This window comes from Brienomyrus brachyistius, unplaced genomic scaffold (assembly GCF_023856365.1).
Source record: "Brienomyrus brachyistius isolate T26 unplaced genomic scaffold, BBRACH_0.4 scaffold47, whole genome shotgun sequence".
Classification (NCBI taxonomy): Eukaryota; Metazoa; Chordata; class Actinopteri; order Osteoglossiformes; family Mormyridae; genus Brienomyrus; species Brienomyrus brachyistius.
This window is the reverse complement of record NW_026042322.1, coordinates 204,640-211,092: the sequence shown is the minus strand read 5'-3', so window position 1 is coordinate 211,092 and position 6,453 is coordinate 204,640.

Sequence of the window (6,453 nt, the reverse complement as noted above, 5' to 3'; positions counted from 1 at the left end):
CTGCTGGTCTCGAGGGTGTCTGAACTTAGACATAGACGAACAAACAGTGGGGGGGGGGGGGGCTTTCAGAGTAGGTCACGGGACTGATTTACGCCACAGCTGAGAATTAAACAGCGTGCAGATACACTCAAGATGTGGTTACTGCACTTCACCGTGACAGGATCCGACCCGCCGGGTGAGGGGGAGTCCAGGGGTCTTTTATTTGCACAGTTTGTTGGTGAGCATCACTGCTCCCCCCACGCCCCCCGCCGGCCGACCCCCACCTTCGTTACCACTCTTCTTTTCCATGACATCAGCCAATTGAAAGGGGGGGGCAGGTTGGAGTACAATAAGCCCCTTCATTTTTTTCCAGGCTCTCACATTAACACAATGCCCTCTCGAGGCTGTGGAGTGTGCAGCGAGGTGGGGGGGGGGGGGGTCTTTTCGGCCGCCTTGTCCTCCAGTGCTCCACTTAGCTCTGGAAAGAGCTCTCTGGTACCTGCCCCATGCCACCATCCATAATTGGGACCCCCAGCCTTTTCACTGAGGTGGGGGGGGGGTACCTAGGTACCCCACCAAAAAGTGCCACCTCAAACAGGCACCCATGGGCGAAGTCTCCCCGAACATGCAGTGCAATGGAAAAATAGGGTGTCATGCCCCCCACACGGAACAGCCAGCACAGTGCGGGATGGGGGGGACCATCGAAGAGGAGCCGGTGGGGGCGGGGGGGGGGGCAGGCGGAAAGCGAACGCAACGCCACCGTGACCGTCGTGACGCTGTCCCTCGCCGGCGCGCGCCACGCGTATCTGCCGTGTCGAATGATTCAATTACTCACGCTTGAGAACAGGAAACGAGGAATTTCACGTACGAGGGAGGGGGTTTTTGGAAAGGGGGGGAGGGTGGGCGGGCTCGCTCGCTTAACGAGGCACCGGGGACGACGAGCGATAAAGACATCGGCGCGGCCTCTTTCGCGAGCACGCTGCCGGCTACGCCTTGGTGCTGTGCATTATGTCCCCGCCCCCCCCCCCGCCAACCCGCACTCCCCCCCCCCCCACCACGCTCACATGGAATAAGCCATCAACTGAAATCATCTCTGGAGGTGCGGAAAAGACACTTCAGCCCCTCTGGTTGCTAACGACAAGTGGGTCGTCAAGTGTAGCTGGAACCGTCCAGCTGGATGGGAAGTCTGATTGGCTCAGACTGCATCATGTGACTCCTTGTGCCTTAAACCTTTACAAGGTTGCTGTTTGTAACATTTCTACATAAATCAGCATTGATTGTGGCTATTTGGTTTGTTCACAGTTTTAAATTAACACTACGTCATATCCTGTGGTAAAACCACCTCTTTTTAATTTTTATTTACATATTTTGGTCACTTTTTATGTTCCTGGTGCGTCCTGTAGCACCAGCCGATAAAAGATGGTTGTCTGAAAAGGGAGAATAAAAAATTCTCCTGGTTTGCATCTGACAATGTCACAGGAAAGTCGACGGATGAATAAATTGGTAACGGACTACCAGAGGCAGCAGAGAGCCCGGTATAACCAAACACCTGCCTGAGAGGGAAAAAATAAATGAAAATAAAACCAGATAATTCGCCGTGTGAAATTTTCTTGTGTTTTAAAGCTTGCGGTTTAAAATATCAATAAAAATTGTGTTTTTACTGGGTTTACTGGGCATCCCACTGTGGCGAGGGAGAAAAAAATCGCCTGGGAACATTTATCCACGGCTGAGCAGGAGATCCACTGTGGTCTGTTTGCCTTCCTGTGACAGTAATTGAGGGAAGCTGCCTGGAACAGTGTGAGGACGGGGGGGCGATAGAGGGAGGGGGCTGTGGGATGGAAAGCCATTCATCTAAAATCTATGGTAGTGGAACAGAATATTACGCGCTAATGTGTAATTAGACGGTTAAGGGAATAAGGTCAGACCGTCACTGCATTCTCGTCAAAACACTGCCATCTAGTGGCGGATTCGCAGCAGTGCATTTTTTTCCAAGCTGGCAGACAAATTAGGTTTCATTCAACGGTGAGCTCGCCGCGTTAACGCTTTTAGCTGCAAGAAATGATTATGATAATTCTGATTACATGCACTGTTCCAGAATCGCACACATATGGGATATACAGATCCAGCCGTTAAGGTTGGGGAGTCGAGCCTAGATTTTTTTTTGTGCATTGTCACACATCTGCCAGTAAGTTGCATGTTTCGTCTCTGCGGTGGGGCAGGTGAGTGACGGCTAGGTGCCCCCTCCCACGCCTCAGTGGCTGGGTCAGCACCAGGGGACAAGGGGCCTTGCGGTTCCAGGGGTTCGAGGCGTTACATGGTGACTTAAGCAGGAGTTGGCCAGAGGTGGGGCAGCGCAAGCAGGGGCATGCTCCACTAACACACACACACACACACACAGAGAGAGAGAGCTACATTCTGCATCTACAAGCTGACCTCCTCTGAATTTTCTCAGGAAAAGACACAGGACCCTTCTTTGTGCGCTGGCACGGCGCGACAGTCACGTGATGCACAGGTCAGGCACAAGGCAAGCGGTCGATTGCTTCTCGAAGACCCTCCCGGCTGGAATGAATGAGCTCTGACGGAGACACCCAGGCTCCAGAGTCCTCCATCAGCCGCGCGTCACTTCCCGTCGCGTTAATGCTTTAATAACCTTGTGAGTGACGCGACCTTAGCGTTTAGGGCACAGAGTTGCTGAGCCACCAGAGGCCCTAATATCACGACAGCGTGTTAAACAGCTACGCGCCGCCGAAGAGTCTAAATTAATGCGGTTACGGGATTAATCAGTCGGATTGAGCCACCGCGCGCTCAGTTTTGAAGCAGAACCCGAGCTGACGTCAGCACGTGCGCGTCCCCGCGCCTCGCACCTGCCGTGCCCGCGCGTCCTGAACACCGTGACCCGGGGCAGTTTCAGAAGCGGGGACTGACACCACAGGTCTGACAAGCAATGCTTAGCAAAAGTGGCTTCAGAATGGGGGTTAGCAGGGGCATCGCGGTCCTTAATTAAGATATATTTGGATGTTATAGAGACCCGGATTCATTAGTAAAAGGCTGGATGTGTTTAATTTCATGGAGACGCCCCCTGTCACACAAAATCAACCTGTTTAACCTTTCCTCCCATTCGCACTCAGTAGCTACGGTCACTTAGAAAACGTTGAAATTGTGCATAAATATTTTAGATGAATTTACGGCATATAATTTGATGGCATTTAGCTTAAATTAATAATGTGAGGAAACAGTTTTGCTCCACGCAGAACTGGAAGTTGCTTGTGTCAGATTAACGCAGTGAATTCTTAATTAATTTGCGCATTAAGACGGCCGTTTTGCTTAAAGCAGCTCACGCATCAGATAACTGTCAAAATGTTTACAGTTACAGTACTGACACACCCACACAGTAACGTTTCATGATTTTATAACATTCAGTAAATATACCTCAGCCGGTCCAAGATTTCCAGACTAACAGCACTGCTTCGCCGGTGGGTTACTTCTGTCCCCTAGTGCCCACTAGATATATTGCCGCTTCTATCCATCCATTTTCTAACTGTTTATCCTACGCAAGGTCGGGGGGGGGGGGCATAAAGTCTATGTCAGGCAGCATATGGCAGAAGGCGGGGGAACACAGTGGATGGGATGCATAACATTATTTATCAGTAACAATTTATGAATCGCCATACTTGCACATTCTTACCCATTATTTCCTAACAGTTCCGAAATGTAATGCCATCCTACTGTATTTTCAACAGATGCGGTCGCAATTCCGTAATTGTGTGTAATTGCAATTGCATTTTGGGGATCTGAAGCAGTCTACAGTTTCTCAACAATAGCGCAATCTTGGCACAATTCCCAAGAAGCTGCTCCGCCAAGACATTTATGAAACGCTGATTATTCTGCACCGCCGCGGCTGCTGTTTAATTAGGTCACATTTTCCAGGAACGGCGGAAGGTCACACGCGGTGAAACGAAACTCAGAGAAGATATGCGAGGTCTGCTACGTGATTATCCGTAATCCCCATGTCAGGCAGCCCACTGCTATCTGAAAATCCTGCCCCTGGAACTGCGTTAAATGCCCTTCCCTGGCCATTAGGTCAGAGTGGGGAAGGGGGACGCACACACCCAACCTTTGGCAGTCACTCAGCGATTTCCAGCATAAATAATCGCTGAGCTTGAATAATTCAGTGCACAGCGATGCAATAAATACAACAATAACGAAGCAGTAAACAGCTCAGCCGCATATTTTCGGCAGATTTGCCCCTCGTTTGCTTTAAATGTCGTTAATCATTGCTAGTTTTTACTGCGATCTACGGACGCTTGGCGAGATCCTCACATTGCCGCTTATGGCACTACACTTCATTTTAATCTTATCTAGCCTGAAGCTAGATGATGTGGTATCTCGGTCTGTACAGTTATGGCCGCGCCCGTGGACTGCAGTTTGGCACTGAGTTTGCGTGGCTTTGCGGGCACAGTCCAAAAGACAGAGGATCCGCTTCTCCAAATCGCCATTTGTGGATGGGTGTGCATGCTGGCATATAGGCAGCCTGGTTTACCCCCCCCCCCCTCCATCAGATAAGCGTTAATGGATGAAGTCATTCCTCAAACGGCTTGCAGTCCTTTCTGTTTCAGTGTTTGCTCGTTAAGATGATTATGATTCAATCAAACACACTACAAACACACTTCGGAGCGAAATCAAAAATTTAAACCATGTGTTCTGGTTTAAAATTCTACTGACAGTGCAGATGAAACATATTTGCTTTGTGTAAATGGAAAAAGACAAAATGAACAATATAGAAAGCCATGGAACTGCATGCGTAATCGATAATTATGTAAGGAAATGTGTGACAAAACAAAAAATAATGGCAAACAAATGTTTTCAAATGGTACACGGAGGATGATGTGTGACCTCAAACAGACAGGTGTTTTATCTGGCCATTCCAATTAATTGAATTAATAGTTAATAAATGGTTTTTAAAAATAATTAGTCTATAATGGCTTTTTCTCCAAATCCCATTTCCCGATTAGTCTGATACCAGGTCTCACGTTTTAAAGTTGTGCACATTGCCAGCCACACAGATGACGTATAAAGCCAGTCTTTCCTTTGCACCGGCGACGGTAATTTGGTACCCGCCAGAGGATCTCCCAGAAGGGCTGCCGCAGGGAGATAAGCCGAGCAGGACGCATATCGGTACGCGACGGGAGAAACATTGGTGTTTACCGTACCGAAGGTCGACAGGCGGATAATCACCGGGTCGCCGGGAGAGCCTCAGCAAAAGCAGCGGCCGGATATGCGGCGCCTTCTGCCCATATACAATGTATGACAGGCCGTCTTCATGCAATCCGTCGTGCTAATCGTCTCGGGGGCATTTGTGTAATAGGGGGCATTTGTGTCACCTTTTTGTATGTCTGCACTACAAAAAAACTTCAGCAAGCATTTGCAAAATGTTTAAGATGTAACTCCTGAGATTCTCAGTCAGACCATCCTAAAAATACACAAAACTAAAAAAAAAAACAAACCCACGTCCTCACTTGAAAACCTCAACTGCATATTTTCCTCACTGCACGACAAGTATGTTTTATTTGGCAAAAATTGTAGATAATGAGGTGGCAACTACCATTTATATAATTATGTACCGTATGTACAGTTAACTCTTTGTATTACTCCCTACCGGATGCTAATTATTTTAGAGATTCTTCCCTGCTGCTGTCATTGAATATTCTCTGCTTCCCGTCGCACATAATAACCCCCCCGGCCTCACCAAACATCAGCAGGTCGATGGCGGAAGGAAGCCGCCGCCCACTCAGGAGTTACTGGCAGAGAGATTCAGGCACGGAGACGACTGAGCACAGAAACATCACGGTGAGATTTTTTCCCCGCCCACACCTGCCCGGAACTCTTCCGTGTTTCTACAATTACGTATATTACTAAATATTGACCTGTTACTGTAAAAAAAAGAAAATCGTTTCAAGTAGAAACATATGAGTTTATCTGTGTTTAAGGTAGGTCACATTACAGTGAATCAGTGTTAAGTTGCATGAGAGAACAGTAAATTCATGTTAAGGTATCTGATAGCGGAATGAGTCAGTGTTAAGGTGCATGATATAACTGGAAATTCATGTTAAAGTACCTGATAGCGGAATGAGTCAGTGTTAAGTTGCATGAGAGAACAGTAAATTCATGTAAAGGTACCTGATAGCGGAATGAGTCAGTGTTAAGGTGGATGATAGAACAGTAAATTCATGTTAATGTATTTGATAACGGAATGAGTCAGTGTTAAGGTGCATAATAGAACAGTAAATTCATGTTAATGTATTTGATAACGGAATGAGTCAGTGTTAAGGTGCATAATAGAACAGTAAATTCATGTTAAGGTATCTGATAGCGGAATGAGTCAGTGTTAAGGTGCATGATAGAACAGTAAATTCATGTTAATGTATCTGATAGCGGAATGAGTCAGTGTTAAGGTGCATGATAGAACAGTAAATT